General features: G+C 38.0%; 2 long non-coding RNA genes across 2 annotated transcripts in view; one reads left to right on the top strand and one right to left on the bottom strand.

The window, feature by feature from the left end:
- The window catches only part of LOC113968414, a 94042-nt gene that overhangs the window by 41358 nt on the left and 32703 nt on the right, over window positions 1-19981 (top strand). The gene's annotated exons all lie outside the window — the stretch shown is intronic.
- Window positions 1738-19981, bottom strand: part of LOC113968413 — a 36220-nt gene continuing 17976 nt past the window's right edge. Inside the window, exons 5-7 of the long non-coding RNA XR_003534498.1 lie at window positions 13397-17884; window positions 6821-6965; window positions 1738-5380 (exon numbers count right to left, since the gene is read on the bottom strand). This is a non-coding gene — a long non-coding RNA (uncharacterized LOC113968413). The remainder of the gene's footprint in view (window positions 5381-6820; window positions 6966-13396; window positions 17885-19981) is intronic.

The following is a 19981-nucleotide window of genomic DNA, read 5'->3' as shown; positions in this document are numbered from 1 at the left end:
AAATCTCTTATGGGAGTATTTAGATTTCCTTTTTTTTGCACAGTGTAATGGATGAAAGGTAAAATATCAACTTGGAATTCCCCAGGAAAGGAATTTCAGTCAGATTTTATAAGAGGTTTTAAGCAGATTCAAAGAGAAGGTGTAGTTTATGAATTAATAGCACATGCAGAGCATCTGCACTGACCTTGTAGACACTAACAGCTCTGTCTGAGGCATTTAAGTCAGTTGGGTCAATGATTAACTGATTAAAAATTCTCAGTAGTTTTTTACATAATAGACTATCATATTCTGTCAAGTAAACCATATAAGAGTATTTAGATTTGTAATTCAGAATAAGAAGAACTATTTTTCCTAGAATATAGTAGAGTTATGTGGAAAATAAAGCACTAATAGAATTGCCAGAATAATTTACCATTGCATGACATGAAAGTGGCTTAAATCTCTGCTGGCAGAGGAGCACACAGAGAAATGGTTCAAAGCGATCATTACTACTTAATCATGACACGTTCTGCTGGAAGAGCTAGTTATAATTCTTCAAAATGAGACATTTATATTTCCTCAACTCTTTCTCTTCTTCCTTTTTATGGCATATATCAAATGACAAGGTTCATATTGAAATGAAATTTGTTCAAATTAGTTAGTGAATTAGTAGAAGAATGACCATAAAATAGTTATTTAAACTTCATTCAAATAATGAAAAGCATTTAAAACCATAGTTATCACTATCATCATTGACTTGAAAATCAATAGCAAATAACATAATTCTTTTTTTTACTCCGATCATTTATATTTCATTTATATATTTATAGATGCAGTCAGGTAGCAGTCTCCAACACAATGCCAGTTCCATATCCTATTGCTCTTATTTGGTTTGGTTACAGTACATTTGCACTGTTTTCTTTTTGTGCCATACTGTGGAAAGAAATTTAATTGTTGTTATTTTTAGTTTACCAAATTAACCTTCTTCAGCAAGAACACCTGCAGAAGGAATCCCTGGAAAGTATATGCAAAATTTTTTTAAACATTTGTGCTTAATATATGAGAGATAGTTTGAAAGAGTCCATAATAATCCTTAAATTATTAAAAATTACAAAAACTAATTTTAAAATTACTAGTATTTTGGCTGCCAGTTGATTCATGCCCAAGGGATATTAGAAAAGCAAGCACTTTCCAGGTGTTCTGAATTATTTGGGCAAGTCTGCTGAGACTCCTGACTGGCAAACAGGAATGCCTACAGCCCCAAGAAATACCATCAAAGTTTTTCAGGATTAGAGAGAGATGAGTGGCCTGGATTACTCAGTATCACCCCATTAATGAAACCCAAGGTTTGATGAAGATGTGTAAGCACATTACAGGCCATTAGACACCTCAGTGTTGTATCTCTTGTTGTATGTTCTTGAAGAGCCAGCACTGCCTCCCAGAGCCCTACAAATATCATTGGACTTTTCTAGGTAATTAGAGCCATTTTCAGTTAATAACAAGCACTGAATGATGGATCATTGGGATATTTAAATGCTACTCATATGTGAAACCCCAGAACTACTCAGTGTTTTAATTAATTTGGTTCTTGGTATTGATTAGTAAAGGAGATTTGCAAGAAAATTATTGAATGGATGGACCACTCAATTAATATTTTGGTTATAATGGACATTGTCTTATGTTAAAAGGAGAGGGATGGCACTTAATGACAACTTGCAAAGTAACTTTTGCCATGGAATCCTCTTTCAGTGCATCCTATGCCTATGACTAGTTTTCCTCATTGTAACAGGACTGAACCATTTCAAATATTACAATTCCAAAGCCACACAGGGTTTAAAATAAATATTTATCCAGTGTCTCTATAAGATTATGGAGAATATATGTCAAGTATGCTTGTAAAAACAGATCTCTCCTTGGTGATCCAGTAAAGCCTTCGATTTTTTTGTCTAATATTGAGGATTTTTTTTCTTGTGTTTCTTGTGTTTCATTGTGTTTTCTTTCTCCCTTTTGTAATGTCCTTCACTGACACACAGGCTCTGTGCTGCAGCCTCCCTGAATTCTGGGCAGGATGGGATGACTTTTCTTCACTCTGCTGTGCCTGTTATGTGGCCATGTTTGCTAATGTCAAACATCCACTGTGGCACATCAGGTCAAGCTGTAAGAAGAAATGTCCAGGCTTTTTTTGATACTGTCAAAGACATGGGAAATGCCTGACCTTTGAGATCATTATGGAAATTATAGCATTATAACATTTTCCTTTGGACCAAGTGTCCAATATCACATATCTGACTATATGAATGAACTTCAATGAAACATTTTTAAAATGGCTCTGAACGTGAGTTTTCTGCATAATGTGTCTTGTCTGAAAAGATGGAGTCTATGTCTTGAAGGTACAGGATCACTACAAAATGTTCTTGCTCTCTCTAATAAATTAGAATTTATCAGCTGAAACTCTGTTATCACTAAAAAACGTAAAAAAATTGAACAAAAGCCAGTTCTTATATTCAAAAGAGGAGCTCTACTAACCTATGAGATATCAAAGACTAGGCCAAGCAGAAAAAAGCCATTGAGTTTTGCCCAAAGTTAATATTTGCTGAAATACCTCGAAAAATGTGCCGTGACTTTAGGTTTTGTAGGATAATGCTCTCACTGAAATTTTTTATATCCAATAATACAGCTGTAGGTAGTCAATTAAAAGCAGTAGTAACTGGAGAAATCAAGAGAACCCATCCTTAAAAAATCAAAAATCAAAAAGCATTAATTTTGTGTCATAAGAAAACTGCAGGGCAAATAAAATGAGTTGATATTTGATCCACTGTCAGGGACATTTGATCCACAGGCAGTGATATTAGGCAAAGGATTTATGGAGTTATGTGCCAATTTCATGTTTCTGGGCAATACTGGCAGTTGCATTTGAGAGGACACAAAGTGTTATTTTACAGTCTGAATGTGAGATGGAAAGAGTTGATATAATGTTTTTAATTCATACAGATGCTTTTTATTGCTTGTCATATAGTAGAATTAAGTTAGAATTAATTTGTTCTATCCAAGGACTTAAATGATCTAGAAAAAAATTATTTTGTTCTTTTATGAAAACTACAGAGGAAAACATTTAGAATTGTGGAACAGAGAAAGACAATTACTCTGGGCGAAATCAATGAGACTATGCACAAGGGAGAGAGGGATACTCAGCATGAGTTAAGGGTTAGTAGAAATAAGCCTTTAGTGTGAAATTCAATCCTGCACTAAGTACCAACACAGACATATCACACGAACCAATTAAGGACCATTTAAGACTGATGTACTGTTTCATTAAGTGTCTCTTAAATGTAAAGCTTGACTAGGTCCCATCAGTCAAATATTCACTTAAAGGTGACCAATAAAGATAGTAGAAAAGGTTTTCCTTTAATTTACCTTTTCACCAGGAAAAATCTTGCTGAGAAGCTTGAAAACAGTCTATAGTAACAGGAGGTTAAAAGGTAGTCTGTGCTTTCACAACTCCCTAGCTTATTTGTAATTAAGGGATGCACTGCATTTTACTCTGCAAGGCTGCAGTTCCTCATAGAACAGCTTGTGAATTATCAAGAAAGAGTACTAATTTTTTGTGTGATCATTAATTAGCCATCCTGCCTTTCCATATCATCATTTAACTCCATTAAGCTTAATGTTTATACATATAGTGTATTAATGATCTCGCATTCAGCTAGCAGTGGAATACATAGTGATTAGTGAAGCAATAATCACATAAAACATTATAAATTTCATCAGTATTAATGTTAATTTCATCAATTTGCAGCATTACAATAGAAACTGGATCACAATTGGAGATGTATTTTCAGAGATTATAAATTATTACTGGACGAAATTATTTCCAGAGCAACAAAACCCCAAGAAAATAACACTGTCTTTGTGGAGTATTCTTTAACAAACAAAGAGACAGACAAAAACCCTCAAACAAAACAACTCCCCCAGAAAATAAGCTGAGTTTCTAGTGAGACCAGCATAATAACTAGAAGTCTGGAAGTTCTGATTTATTTTAGTTCTCCTTTCATGACATCATGATGATATGACAGTGATCATTTTCAGGAGCCGTGTTTCTATGTTCTAAAAGTTATTCCAAATTTTGGTCAAGACAGCTGATATATAGACTGTGAGTGCTCATAAAAAGGTGACAGAGCTAGTGAGATGTACAGTAAGATTTACATACAAACCACCTCAAAGACTATAAAGATTCAGAAGGTATAAAGTGACAGTCCTTTGGATCATTTACCACTTCATACCACAGAGATTCTCATCCTAGAGTGGTTTTGTTTGAGAAGAGTAGGAAGTAGTGGGAACAGAACACAGTGATGGGGGTATTTTCTGCATTTCACAGCTTAGTGCAATCAATGCATTATGACATTAAGGACCAGTGCGTTTAGAACAAATAACGAAAATATTTTATGCAGAGAATAATTAGCCCTTGGGTTTTTCCATGGCAGATAATGTGTCTGTATGTAATGGGGCTGGGTAATATGCTTGCTAATGCTATTTATAGCTATGATAATACAGATGATCAAATCTCATGTGTCAGAGAAATATGATGAAAAGGGAACACTTCTTACTTTTTCTTACTGTCATTTCATAGTCAGTTAGATATTTTATGGGTATATAAAGTAGAGACATAAAGCATGAGAGGAGCTGTAGAAGAGGAGATGGACCCATCATGACAAATTCTCTGTTACTTGCTCTGTGAATACCCAATCCAGAATAACCATTGTTGCCAAACTGCAGAAAATATGTTGATTTTAAGAGTTAGCTTGCACAAGGAAAGCTGATAAATGTTAGAGCTAAAATAAAACTATGGAGCAGAACTGAGTGACCCAATAACAATATCTTACAACTTTGTTATTCATATGACACCTGATTTATACTGTTGTAGTTCCCCCTGATTTCAACGGCTCCTTGTGATTTACATTACTAAAAATGACAGTGAGATCAATTCTTGCACAAAAAGGCATTTTCAGTAGAGATTTTTCTGTCTCAGTGCTCTGTTGCACAGGTTTAAGCACTATTTTCTCTTTTGTCACTTTTTGGTCAAGACATATTCTCTGTAAAAGGTTCTGGAAGAGTTCTGTCACACGCTTTCTAACTGAAGGCATCATTTACCAGAGCCTGTATTCAGTGTCATACTCTTTAAAAGAATTGCTCTTGGCAACACAGCCTAATGGTATTACAAATCCTGTCACAATATCAATAGTGAAGTGGTAAGAGAGTTAGAAATATCAGAATGGTGCTCCATAGTCATATAGCTTGGCAAAGAATAATCTGACTCTTCTCTTGCTCATACCAATGAAATGTTGTCAATCTCGACTATCCTGATTTTTGGTCTGTTTGGAAGACCACTGGAATCAATCTTCACCTGTCCAAGGAAAACAAAGAATTTCAATTTAAGTGCTCCACAGTTCTAAATAAGAAATATGAACTTAGTGTGTAAAAAGATCAGTAGTATCATCTTTGTTTCCAATATAACAGGAAAGTAAATCACCTTAGCAAAATATTCTTTTGGATGAATTTAAAACAAGAGATCATATAATCCAGCAGACTCCATGTAGAATTTTGTATATCCAGTAAAATATGCAAAAAAGCCACCTAAGAAAACATCAAAGCAGTGTCAAATTTGACCATATCAGACTACTGACTGCAGGCTGTCAGTCACAGAGCTCCACCAGGTAATTGGATAAGTCATGACAGAATGAAGCATTTATTTGGTTCTTTCTGTGCATTTTTGAAAACTCAGCAGCAGAATTTCCAAGACAGCAACAGCCTAGAAAGTTTACAGAATTTTCTAAAATTAAGTGGATGCACTCAGATGGAGTGTATAATGTTACAGAAGAAAACCTCATAGTCTTAGTAAAACTAAATGTTTAGTATAACAAATTTGACTATGTTTGCCAGAAGAATTATTAGTGATTTCAATATATTATCATTATGTAATTAGTTTGATTTTAATTTTAAGTCTTGGAAAAGGGTGTGAGGTCTTTTTGATAATAATTGTCGGTTATTATCCACTCTGAAGACACCTTGATAGGACAGCTATGTGTTGCTGATACTGTAAAAAATCAGTAGGAAAAAGTAAAAGCAGCTAAAATAGAAGAAATTTTTATGTATTTAAACAGTTTCTGAATTTTGTTCATTTCTTCTGAATTTTGTTATCCATTTCTTTAATTAGACTAAGTGTTTACCAAAGAAGAAAGTAAAACCATTGATGGACTTAACCCTTATAAAACATTTATACTGTGCAAATGCAATTAGTTTTTCTTCTGTAAAACCATCAGAAAATTTAGTGGCTCCGTAAGGTATATTTAAATATTCTTTGATGAATTTTCTTGTGTCATGCTTGATTGTGCATGTGGCACACAGTTCCAAAGAATGTGCACAATGGGAGCAATCCCTTCTCCTATGTAACCGTAATATGGCTTCATATATAATAATGAACAATTTACATGCTTTGTATCTGTACAGGAACAACCATATTTAATGCAGTGCTTCAATGAAAAGATTCTTGTCACTCATCTACTCTTGTTATCTACAAAACAAGCATTCAGTACGAATATAAGGCCATAGAGGGTCCTTTGTTAGTGTAGCATGCTCAAGTGAATTAGGAAGACTCAAAACAATTCAAGTATTTTTGTATTTTTAAAGCACCTGAATTTTATATGCCCAACCTGTCACTAAGTAAGGAAGAAAATATAGTCTAGTATTGGATGCAGAGAATGTCCCTGCAAATGCTGGACAGCATTCCTGCCAATGGGAGTTACTCATAATACGTCACTTGTATCACTTGTATCACTGCTTCTACCTTAAAAGCATCCCTTATCCTTAGAGCCTTCACACAATTTTCACTGTTCTTTCTTTCTTTTTCTCCCTATGTGTTGTGTCAGCATTGCAAGTCTGGTTAGTACTGCACAAAACTGTCATTTCTGCATCCTCTTGATTTTAGGCACCTGGAAAAGAAAGGAATTTTAACTGTTCATTAAAGGGTATAAAAAGGAAAAGCAATCTTCACCAGTTATTATAATGTGGACCATTTTTGATCTGTGACCTATATGTATGGAAGTACATGATAATTACTTCTTGTTTTCACATGTGTGTTGAGATTCTGGCATCCTTGGGATTTGTTCTTAAGACTGGAGTGGGCACAGGCCATTTTACCCAAGCTGCTGCACTTGAGTCCCTCTCTCCTGTTCTCCACGGTCTTTTTCAGTGTCATTTCCATTCCCCCATTACCTCCCCTGCTCTCCTCTGTCCTCAATCCAGTCTCATTCCTTTCACTTGTGCAGGATCCATGGGCTTCTCTTGCAGTATCTACTTGACCGCCTGCCCTGAGTTTCTCCTGCACTCTACTGCCCATTTCCAGTTTCTCTCAATTCGGTCTTCAGCATCTTTGCAACAACTTCTCCCAGTTTGTGTCCCTAGAAACCCTTTTATCTCTCTGTAATCAAATGAGATAGCTTTTACTCTGTTCCTGGAAGTGGCTGAGCTTGGAAATTTTTCTACATTTTTTTCCTGAAATTTTCTAAAATCAGCCTGAGAATCTCAGAAATTTCCTAGAGACTTTCATTCTAAATACTTTCTGTTTTGTAAAGCTATGGGCAATTGAGAATATGACTTTATGACTGCAATAATCACAAAGTTGAACAGGAGACAACCTTTTAGCCCTACTTTTTCAGCTATGCCCAATCATATTTTTGACTCATTATTCGTTATATATTTTGACTCATTATGCCATTAATTCAAATTATGTGATTTCACTGAAATAGCCTCTTCTTGCTATCATGAAAATTAGGGACAACATCACTGCTAGCTATCTTTTGTTATGCTTTAAAAATATTCAAATACATTACTGATATCAAAATATAGATGTTGTACATCCAAGTTTAAACAAAGTCTTACAGACAAAGAGAATGCGTGAACGGAGAACTGAGCAGAAATAACACTTTTTATTGCTACAAATACATAATTTCTCTTTAAAAACAGGAGGGAGGAAGTAAGTTCTTTGATGGTAATTCTATTTTTAATTAATTTTTAGGGCCATGAATTAACATAACTCGAAAGTTTGAAGATTGAAGTTTCACTTTGACAATGTACATTAAGATTTAATGACCTAGACTTATTTACACATAAATGAGTTTTTTAATGGTCTAATTAATAAAATGCATCAGTTTGCCTCTTTAAATTAAACCATTCTAAGGTAGTATCTTTTAGTAATTTCAAATGTTTAATAAAAGATGAAAGCCTTCAGTTATTTTAAGTGAGTACTTTTCTAACAAACCGTTTCATCTTAACATGTTCCTGCTGCATCAAAAAATTGGACTTTACATTCAGACTAAATTTAAAAATAGGATCAATTAAATTTAATTTAAAATTCAGAGGAATCTGATATTTTGTGTAGGAAAAATGTAACTAAATGTTTGCATCTTGATAAACTCCTGTATGAGTTTACTCCTGACTCCCAGGAACTGCTCTTTTCAGAAGAGGGTCTGCAAAAGGTCTAGTTTGTGAAACGAGAACTGTGTCTTCTCAGCACTGAGAAGAATAAGTCCTCTGCTTCTCTTGGCTGCTCAGTCAGACTTGATTCATGGTGCATTAAGGGTTCTAAGGGTTTGGTCTTATTAGGAGATTTAATTATGAAATAATTTTCACTGATTCTTAAGCATTCTTTCCAGCTGTGTTAGCTAGAAATCAATTTACATCAGAAAAAGAAAATGTATTAATTTTCTGAATTTTATTATCTTTTGTCTGGAGGCTTCCAAGTACCTTGTAGAGATAAATTTTACTCCCTTTTTTAAAGAGCAGGAAGCTAGGATATAGAATGAATCAGGACTTGCCAAGATCATAGAGAAAACTGAGCAACAGATCTCTTCGTTCTTAGCTAACTCTTAATATTGTGACATAGGCCAACATTTCTGACGTGCAATAGTAACTTATATAAGTGACAAACTTCAGGTACAAGAGGACCCCCACAGGTTTCCGTGGGGCTGCTTGTGTGAATGAAGCTGAGCATTCAGAGAAAGTATTTGCAGGATTAAGGCTTTACATATGGTGGAGAATTGAGCTTTATATATACTTTAAATAGATTCCCAATCCTTTGTGTTTCCCATTGTCCTGTGTTGTCTCTCACTCTGAAATAGGGCATATCAGACAGCCAGGAGAACTGAGCAGACAACTGGAAGGGAGAAGACTGTCTCCTATGAATTAAAAAATCTAAAGGCTGACCCCCCAAATCATACGCTTCGGTTTCAATAACTTCCATGGCTTTGATATCAATCCTGTGATTCTATTTTGGTTTGCCTTCTGATTTTTGAACTCCTGGGGTTGGCTACACTGACATCATCTCTAAATTTGGTGGGGAGAGAAAAAGGCAAGCATTGTTAGGGTGAAGGAGCCTGAACAGCAGCAGCTGCTGATCTGCTCAGTCAACACAGTCTATTTTATCACACGGCTTGAGATCGAAGGTTTCTCAACTGTATTTTTAGCACATTAAGTAAAAGGTTGTTTGTTTCTTGACTGAAGTGATTATACCCTTGATGAGGTGCTACTGCCTGTTTTGCAAAATAATAAAGACTGTTAATCTTATGATAAACTCAGGGGTGCAAAATGAGCGTCACTCAAACCTCTATTATATTACATTCATAGTCAGAATATTCAGAAAAGAGACCTGCATCTCTGAAGTCATGATTATCTCTGCTTTAATGTGCATTGCATCAGTCACAAAACACAAAAATTAAGTTACCTGGGTCTCCTGTTAGGGCTGGAGAGCAATGCAATTTAAGCAAATAATAACACAGAGCATCAGCAAGATCTGAACAGGGGATGTGTCTGTTTATGAGCTGTACCTCAGGAATATTTTTAGTCTGTATCCCTTAGAGAAAGGATTTGTGGCAAGAAACGCAGTATGTTAAGAAGTTCACTGTCATCTAAATAGCCCCTGCACCGGAGACCACGAAGTATTGTAGACCATAATTGATTGTTCTGCTGACTATCAGTGGTAGGTCAACAATTTCGTGACAGACTAGTGAATCCAGGCAGTTTGGGAGCCCACTACCTGTAACTGGTTCCTAGACAGCTCTGTAGAAACCCCCACAGCTGCAGCAGCGCTGTGGCTGTGTGTAGATGGCCCTGGGCAGTGACACACAGTGTCACCAGGGAGCAGGTGGTGCTGAGCACTGGAGCCATTGCACAGCAACAGCACAGCTGTGTTTGGGCTCCTCACGCTGACAGGAACAATATGTCCACACTGCAATTCTGCTTTTGGTAGCAAGGGATTTGGAGATACCACTGTGTAACACCGCACTGTGCTATGCAGACATGCACCTGGTGAAATGGGAGCAGAGAGGGGAAATCCTGGCTCCCATTGGAGTCAGTAGGAGTTCTCATGTTACTTCACTTGGTTCAGGATTACACCCCTTGATTTTTTTAACTGGCTCGGGGTTTCCCACCTACATATGAATTCATCCCACAGACAATTCATTGCAATTCTTATTCTTCATTCAAATTGTTTTGCAACTGTTATAAACTGAAGAATAGAAGATAAATCTCTGGCAATGAAGGTCTTTAGTTACAAGGACTGCCTTTTACTGTCTGTTGCTATAGTGTCTAGCACAATAGGGGCCTGGGTCTTCATTGGAGTCAATGCAGGATCCTCACTGTAGTAATAAATGTTCTTGAAGAGATAAAAAAATACAACAGCTACTCTGTAATGTAGTCATGCCCCATAATGGCATAAAATAATTTGACATACAGACTAATCTCATTATGTGTGGGATTGCACCTTGCTCTGCAAAAATTTGTCTGGTACTAAAAATAATGCGTCATGTAGCACTGATGTTTTTGCAGTAACACAAGTGATTTTAAAGACCCCAGAGCTCCCATTCACATATATACAGATACCACACTCTAACGTAGCACTGAACTCGGGGAAAAGCAGCTACACAGAAGATGAAATGCAGATAATATTTAACAATACAAGAGCTGGAAGACAGAATGTGAGCTAAAAAGTGCTCTGTCAATGTTGTGAGGTGGATTTAAATACACAGAAAATTATCTACCAGGATGGAATTTGGCAAGTTAATTTGGCCAAAGTTAATTCTCGCATGTCATCCAGAATGTGTTGTGTCCATCTGAATAATGTTCTCCCAAATGCAAATAGGCAGAAACTTTTCAGTAATGTCATTGGAAAATGTGACAATCCTCTGTTTTATTCTCATTCAAAACAGAAATGTGGAGCAGAGATCTTGAATTTAGGTGAAAGCATCTGCAAGCACTCTCTGGGGAATTACTCAGTGCTCTCTTCTTGGATCAAGTGCTTCCCACTGAGTTACTAGCATTACTCCAAAGTTGTGTGCTTGGGGGTTTGCCATCTAAGGTTGTTTGAGTGAGTCATTCTCAGCCTGTGAGATGTGGCATTTCCAGTCTGGGAGGTTGATAACGTTTGGCACTCATGTCTTGGTAGCGTATTGTTTACACCAGAGCCATTAAATGTTCTATAACCTTCAGATATCCTGTTTCTTAACCATGACTTTTTTAGTGTCAGGATGTGTTGAAATGTATGTTCAGTGTGTTCAGTCGTGGTGTGTGCAGAGTTCAAAGCTTTGTGACTGGTGCACAAAATCTCCCTATGCCTTCACAGCTGTAATCTTTCCTCTTGACAGAATCATTAAAAATAGCTGTGGATGTTAAACATGCTCCCTGCAACCCATAACAACAACATTTCATTGCATCAGAGTTAATAGCTGTGGAAGGACTGAGCACAGCTGACTGGTGCAATGGAATGTCACTACATTTGCATTGAATGCTCTCCTGTCCTGGGCCAAGATGGAGGAGAGCTAACAGCACTTCAGATAAACAGCCTCTGAAATGCACCTAATTAGGATAGAGTTTGCATTTGGTGTGGTAAATAAGAATAATTACAGCTCTCAAAACACACATTTAACAGATATTCAAGCACTGTAACAAGTCACCAGCAATCAGTGGTGAGTAAATGTTATTAGAAATCCAGAGACAGGTAGCGTCCGTGTGTGTATGCAGAAAAGCAAGGGTGGCCAATGCTGCGGGTCCCTCCTTGTGTCCCTTCATGTAGTCCAGGTACAATGACAGCAAAAGCAGGTGCTTGTACCAGGGCACACCTTGCTTGAAGCACCTGAGAATGCAAATGAATCTGGTACTCACATAGGAAAGAATACTGAGTATTTAACATTAGTCTTCTGACTCTTGTAGGTCCACCCCTTTGTGGCAAAGTATTTGCAGGACCAGGACTGGAAAAAGCTTTGGCTGGGATTAGAAGCTGTCAGTTCCCAGAATCACAAAAATTCAGAAAATGACAGTGAAGGCCTTATTCAAGGCAGTGCAATGGAATTTCCTCACTGCTTTGCAAAAAATTATATTAATAAACAGTTAATCTGGTAATTATTCCAGCAGATCATGCACAGAGACATCACAAAAGAAATGGTGCTGGCATTGTTTTATGTATAACGAGTGAGATGTCAGCACTATGCAGTGATTTCAGCTCAGTGGTGCCTAACAAGAGAGGAAAGGTGTATGCTGGGGGAAAGAGAGCCAAAAAAGAAAAGTTTGAGACAGTATTTGTTTAAAGAAAGAAATCCATCATATGGCTTTTTTAAATGAGGATAAAACTACTCTCTCCAGCTGCATACAAATGGGAGAGCAGCTCACGTATTAAAATGGATCTGGGACTTTCAAGTACTTCACTCAATATGCAGAAAATTATACTGGATGTTGACAGCTTTTCTCCACAGAGAAGACAGCTCTGGGGGTCCTTTTATTAGACAGTATAAAAAAAATCCTAAAGTGAAGTTTTGGCAAGTAAATAGGCAAATATTCAATAAAATAATCAAGTGCTGTTTTTATTTTGCTGTTCAGTGTGGAGTTTGTTACATTTTCTGCAAATAATACACAAAACAAATCCCTTTTTAGGACTGTGGGAAGTACTCACATATGACAAATGGTGATTGGTGTACAAATGTGCTGAGCTGGTAATGTCTGTGTTCTCCAGAGCCTATGAATCATCTGGCAGTGCCAGTGTGAAGTTAAAGTAGACAAAAATATTTTCCTTTTCCATTCTGGAACAGAACCAGGGAACCTTCCTGGTAATTAGAGATGATGCCCTGTGAAACCACAAGCCCTGTCCGTTCTCGAAATCTCTGTCCAGTTCCAGGTATGAAGTCTGCATACTCCACGTGTGAACTGCATATATTACCCTTATTCTCATGGGTGTACCCCTAGTAGAGAGCCAAAGTGTGGATTCAAGCCCGCAGAACTACGTGCTACCTTCTGGCATTCTTGAAACTGCATTACCCTCCATCTCCCCATGTCTGGAATCAGGTTGGGATCAGTTTACCCTTAAAGGTAAACTCACTGGGTATAGATGCAAAGTGACTGTTGTGGAAGTACTTTGTCTCAGGAACTGCTTCCTCCATATCCCTGTGAGCTGATGCTGAAAAACTCTCATTCTGAAGTAGTTCTTCAGGGATTCTTTGAGCCTTCTCCAAGAACAGAGGGAAAGCTGTTTGAGGAAACAACAGTTTATACTGTTGAAAGTGATGGTTATACCTTTCACAAAATATTTATGATCCTTGTATGAGCATCTGGGACACAAAAGAGTTAATATGCAAACAACAGAGTTAACTGGGATAATACAGAACATCAGCAAACATATACAGTATAAATATGATGGGTGATACACGGAGATAAAAATCAGCTTGGCAGCTCTTAATTTGCATTTCCATTCCAAAGATAAGTTCCCAGAAACAGCTGCACTATTCCCATGCTTTACCTCTCCCAGACTCAAGAAGGGCCTTTGCATTTCAGGGAAGGAATGCTTCTTCCTTGAAACTTCATATATTATCTCTCTTGGGTTTTCCTCTCTTAATTGCTTTCAATCAAACCAGAGGTTTCTTTGTTGTCTTTCTATGTTTGCTTGCAGAGCTACAATTAAACACCAATTACAATTTGGATAGGTGACAATGTAATGCCATTCCAGTTTAACTGTCTTTTTCAAGTCTTGATAATGTATGTTTTAATCATAGTGACTGTTGTCACATAGAAAGCCACATGAATCAAATACAGATGCTATTATGCAGTTTAAAGTGATTGCCATTTTAGAATAGTAAAAAGACTGATGAAATTGATATACTGAGAGAGTTTTGTAAATCTCTGCAAAGGCACAAGAATACATTGCATAGTGCAATGAGAGAGATGTCTGCAGCTTATTCTCATTTAAAAATCCTTACGTAGTTTCAAATATTCATCCCATTTTCTCTCTTCAAAATGTGTACTTTGTTCTTCGCTTTCTACAGTGGTAGAAATGAAAGGCTAAAATTATCTTCATGGCTTGTCATTTGACAGGTTATGCCACTGGCTCATTCTTTACCTTTTTGCCACAAAGACCCTTTGAAGCTTACACTGTTCTCTCTAACTGACTTTTGTATCTGACCTCTACCAGCACTTAATCGAGGGATATTTGCTAACTTAATTAGCCAGTACTGCATTTTCTGTCAAATTGCTCCTAACCTCTTTCCAACATCTACACAAGGCCCAGATCCTCACCCATAGCTCAGCAAGGTGTAAAATACGGTTGTTCTTCTGTGACTGACCTTCATCTATTCCTCTTCTATATCCACAGAGCTATCCAAGGTGAGACAATTTATTGCCACTTTATTGACTCTTACGTCAGACTCCCCCTGGGATTTCAGTGCCACCTGGGGCTTCTCAGTGCTAGAATAACATAATTGTTTCATAAAATAACTATAGAGAAGGAAGGGAAGCAAGTAGGAGTGAGGTTGCCCACAAATGTTGAATAATGGGACTGGAAGAAATGCTGCAAGTCCCTGTAAGCTGAAAGCTTACATTAACATCTCTATTCTGCCATTAGACTGTATGCTCAATGATTGTTAGTTTTGGCTGGCGTTGCACAGTAAAGATGCATTAGAGTAATTATATTGTAATGACAGAAGATCATGAGTTAAAGATGTTGTGGATCCTGTTAGTACACACATCTGAAATTGTTTGGAGCTGATGAGGGAGGTGTATCCACATGGAATTTGATAGCACTGATATTGTAATTAAAGCTGAGGAGATGAGGTTTGTACTTATTTCCTACTGCTACATGTAGCTCATGTAACCACCTGACCCTAGCAATAATCAGCTCTCTTAGATAGAGCAGAAGGGAACATATCAATTGCCCACTAAATATTTATTAAGAAAGCTGAGATTAAAACTGCCCAGTTGTGATAAGAGAAGGCTCCTGGAAGCACAATTGCCTCCTCCCCAGTGGAAGGAAGATTAGAATCTTTCCAGTTTTCCCTGGCCTCTGCTTCGTGGAGGACAAGGACAATCCTGGCACCACACAGGCGACAGAAACACATCTAGTTTGGCACACAAAGGAGAAAGAGCATCTCAGGTCCGCAGAGATCTCAGATTTCTCAAGATAGATGAGATTTTCTATTTTCCTGCTTGCCTTCCTGCCTGCATAGGCTGTAAGGAGGAGAGGTGACTCCAGAAGGCCAAAGATGTAAGTCTGAGCTAAAGAGTGTCCCCAAGCCTGGACACCACATATGTTACTCTTTCTGAGGGCTTCAGCATCACCCTCAGAGAGAAGGGAAATGATTATTTCATCACTTGCAAAGATGAGATGAAAAGGTACATAGGAAACCCCTGCATTTTTTTACCGGGAAAGCCCTACAAATTAAACTAAATAAAACTAAAATTTTAGTCCCACATCCTAGGCTGCCTGGCTAAGCAATCCTTCTCACCATTCCCACTAGTAGTGTAGTGTGAACTTTGGGGATACCCAGAAAATTGCATTCAGGAAGAAATTTGAATGTGTGGTTTTTAAAGATGGCGAGTAAAAGCAATGGAGAAAAGGAGGATTAGTTTGTATCTGCAGCATAACTAGGTAGCTCTGTTTCTCTCCGTTAGGACCTGGTCTTGTTTGGTGTACCAGCAGCCTTCCTAATGGTTTCCTGATAAGACTCATTATAGAGTTCATATTTTTGTCCTTGTCACATCTCCTTCTTCTCCTCCTGTCACAATTCCCTCCCCAGTCTTAAGGGTTTGATCACCTATGATATACAGTCTGTGCAGTCTGTGTGGAGGAACAGGCTGTGTTAAAAACATGGTGTGTTCTTAATCGCTTTAGGGTTGACTAGGCAGTAATTCTCAGAAAAGGTGGTAGAGCACGAGGCTGCTGTGCACTGGTGTCTGGCTGCTGCTCTGCTGGAGATCCATGAGCAACAATAGCATCGCAAGTCCTCTTTCTTCTTTCCTGACAGCACCACAGTACCTGTGCCTTAATCAGTCAGTGTCAGACAGTGTCACAGGCTCTGAACGCTCCTCTAAGCAAAGCACAGCACAAATGCCTCCCTGCTGCTGGTAGCTTAGGTTACCATTACTAGGCTGAGCTGCCTGATGTAACACTCCAGTGCTCCAGACAGGCTGAAACCTTCAGAAGTGTTGGCACCAACATGTGTTCAGACCAAGACATCTCTAGCCCTGGGCCAGGTGGTTTCTGTGATCCCAGGACTCTGTCGGAGGCTGCTACCACAGCTACCCTGGTAGTGACAGCACAGACGGGAAGCAGAGCTGCTGCAAGAGGGTTGACGAAAGAAAAAGATGGTGGTTGCAATCCTTGATACAATTTTAGTTACATATGTTACAGAAAAGCACAAATTTATCTATATTTTATATGAAAATATTGCATGCCTCTTGGGCTATCTGATTTGTAACTTTTTTTACTGGTATGATTTAAATCAGAAAGGTTGAAGGGGGAAACCTACCCAAAGTGAAATGGTGGCATAAATAAAAGCTTTAGAGGAAACAATGGAATAGCTGACTATAGGGAATAATTGTATCTCCATCAAAGTTAGAGTGGTTTACTATTCCTAGCAGTGAGTCTAGCATCAAAGGGAATCCTAAACCTGAAGCCCTTGGAAAGAAGTGGGTTATCAGCAGATACAAACTCATTCATGTAGAGAATAAAGAGAACATTTTGTGTGCGGGACAGCCTGTTTTTTCACAATTCTCTTCCTGGAGAATAACAGCGTTCTCTTTCTGGAGCACTGAGTGGTTAAGCTTGGCCTTTCACCATGTTAACGCATTTTCCTCAAGGCCCTGTACCTTCAAGATATGAATATATCTTTTGTTGTTTGTTTGTTTGTTTTAAAAAGCATTATATAAGTTACATCTGTTCAGACAGGAAACTGATGGAAAAGTTTTCAAGTTCCATAAGCAAGGTAGAGCTGTGGTGTTAACACCGGAGTCTGGTGAACCATGTTCACCCATGGGCACTGAGTGAATATTCACAGCACCTTTAGTAAAACTGTGGTGCTTAAATGCTTTACAGAATAAAGGCCACCAATGATAAACTTCAACCACTTCATGGGCCCCCTGATGCCGTATAGGCCTTTGTTGTGCATTGAAAACAAACGATTACTTGGAGCTACCCTGCTAGTAACAGCACAGACTGGAGGCAGAGCTGCTGCCATAGAGCTGATGAGAGGAAAAGATTGCTGTTGTGGCTGATATATTTCTAGTTGCATTATGTTACAGAGAATGAAGAAAGCAGGTTTAATAAGTGTGGAAATGCAGAGGAGCGATGACAACTTTACACGATGTGTTCCAACTTGGCTGGGTCAGTCTTCCACCAAAGAGAGGATCATTATGTGCAGGGCAAGGTATTTGTGGTCTCAGATTTTCATGAGGGTATTCCTTCTCTGCCCTTTTTGAACCAAAAGCCTTCCTCCCCTGGGGTTAGGAGTGTGCCTCAGTGCAGACACTTGTCTTCCATAGCATGGTCCAGCACTCAGAGTTGCCATTATATCATGCAGCAGGAAGACACATCTGTCTCCTGCAAAACATGTACACAAATGGATGGAGAAATCAGTGGCACATTTTTTTTACAAGCACAAGGCCATTCACCCGTTTGAGCTGTTGCAGGATTGAGATCTTGTTTAGAAACAAGACATTCAGTAAAAATAGTAAGTTAAATTTTATTTTTTAAAATCCTATACGAATTGTAAATATTTTGGAAATTAGAAAGGATACAAAAATGCTCAAGTTCTGCATATTCAGAGGCTTCAGCTTTAGTAAAATGTTTTATGAGGGTACCTTATAATTCATTTCAGCTGCCCCAGAAGTAAGAAGACAGTGGTGTTTCAGAGGCTGATTGCAGAGGTCATAACCTTCCGCACACAATATATTGAACAATTCCATCATTCCTGCCTTCAAAGTGAATTTAGACTGACATAGCAGAATAGAAAAAAAAATGCTTAATAAACTAAGGGTTTTATTGCACACACACAGTCTCATAGGTATGCATTCAGCAAAGAGTAGGCATGACTTTATAATAGGTGCACTAAAAAAAGCCATATGTTTGTGTTAATATCCCCTTTCAGTACAAAGCCCTTTCCAGTTATTTTACTCTTTATCCTCATCAGCTTTACATTTGTTTGACTATAGTATTACCTTAGTAGAGAAACATTGTTATGCAAAGTGATAAAGATGAAATTTTAGAGAATGAATCTTTTATGGGCAGTGCACTGAGCCAAGTGAGGGAGTCAGGAGACAGTGCCCTGGCAAGCACTGGCCTGTGCGTGTCCTCTGGCGAGGAGAGAAACTTTCCGTTGTGCTGCCCCTCCAGCCTCCTCAAGAGCAACCAAGGCAAGTGCTTCCAGGGGCCAGCTCATCAGCCCAGATGCTGAATCAGCCCAAGAATATTTAACTACAGCAGAAAAACAGATCACACCAGAGGATTTTCTCCTTGAAGGGAACTTCACCCCGTTCTGATTAGAGATGGAAATTTCTGAGGCATTCTTTAAGAGGTCTCAGCAGTTTTAGTGTGGTCCAAAATGGAAGTCATGGTCATGCATTTTTCAACTCAGGCATAAACATCAGTTAACCCTTTCATATGATAAGATTTGTAAGGAAAATCTATCAGACCTTCATCCCTTTGAAAAGATCCATAGCAAAACTATTTGATGAAAATTCCCAGTCTTTAGCACCCTCCCATTCAAAGTACCCCTATGAGAAAGAAAAGCTTTGGTACCCCTAATTTCCAGATGAGCAGCTGAACTCTCGAAGGCTTAGACCAAATCCTCCAGGTTATCAGAGTGCCTCAAAACATTTGAGAGCCTAGGCCCACCTGAGCCTCTAAAAGCCAAGATGAAGGATGGGAAGCAAAGCCTTAAATCCAAGGCCTTCATGACTTAAATGTTAATCGTAAACACAGCACCATCCTTGCCCTATAGAGAAGTTCCTCACTGTAAATAATTCTTCATAACCAACACTTGTTAGCTAATTGCTTTTGCTTTGCAGTCTTGCTGTTTTGTAATTATGTTGTACAGCCACTGCAACCTTACTTTTCAGCCATATGTTGTCAGTCATATTTTTGCCTCTTATAGCATTACTGTCAGGCTCTAAGCCTTTTATGAGTCCCTCAAATGTGAAATCTTGGCCTTACTTAGTTTTCAGCTAACACTGCTCCTTAGATGCAAGAATATCACATTTACCATACAGAGAGATTTATTTAAAAGCCAATTGTGAATTACACTGAGGAATCTTCAGTAAACCATGACAATAAATAATGAGAGGATGTTTGCCTGTAGGACTTCCCTAATGAGTTTTGGTCTTAGGAAGGTATTCTGTTTGGAAGTCAGATTCTTGTTTCTTGAGATTTTCATGTTTCTCCCTATCTAGCTGGGCTTTCTGTGAGGTTTCATTAATAGTTGACTGTGGTGTCACTAATGATTACACATAATGTGGAAAGGCATGACCATGAACATGCCTAGGGAAAAATAATTTTATGTACAATTCCAATGTCTAGTATTTATTTATTTGTAAACAAAAAATGTTAAGATAGAACAGTATTTTGGAAGTAGACATAGACAAGTGTGCTTAGAAAGAGACTATGGACAGTTGTGAAGTAGAAAATAGTATTTTGGTCCAC

Source organism: Neopelma chrysocephalum, unplaced genomic scaffold (assembly GCF_003984885.1).
Source record: "Neopelma chrysocephalum unplaced genomic scaffold, ASM398488v2 Primary Assembly neopelma1_68, whole genome shotgun sequence".
Taxonomy (NCBI): Eukaryota; Metazoa; Chordata; class Aves; order Passeriformes; family Pipridae; genus Neopelma; species Neopelma chrysocephalum.
Note: the sequence above shows the minus strand (reverse complement) of the source record. Positions and strands in the feature narration are given on the sequence as shown.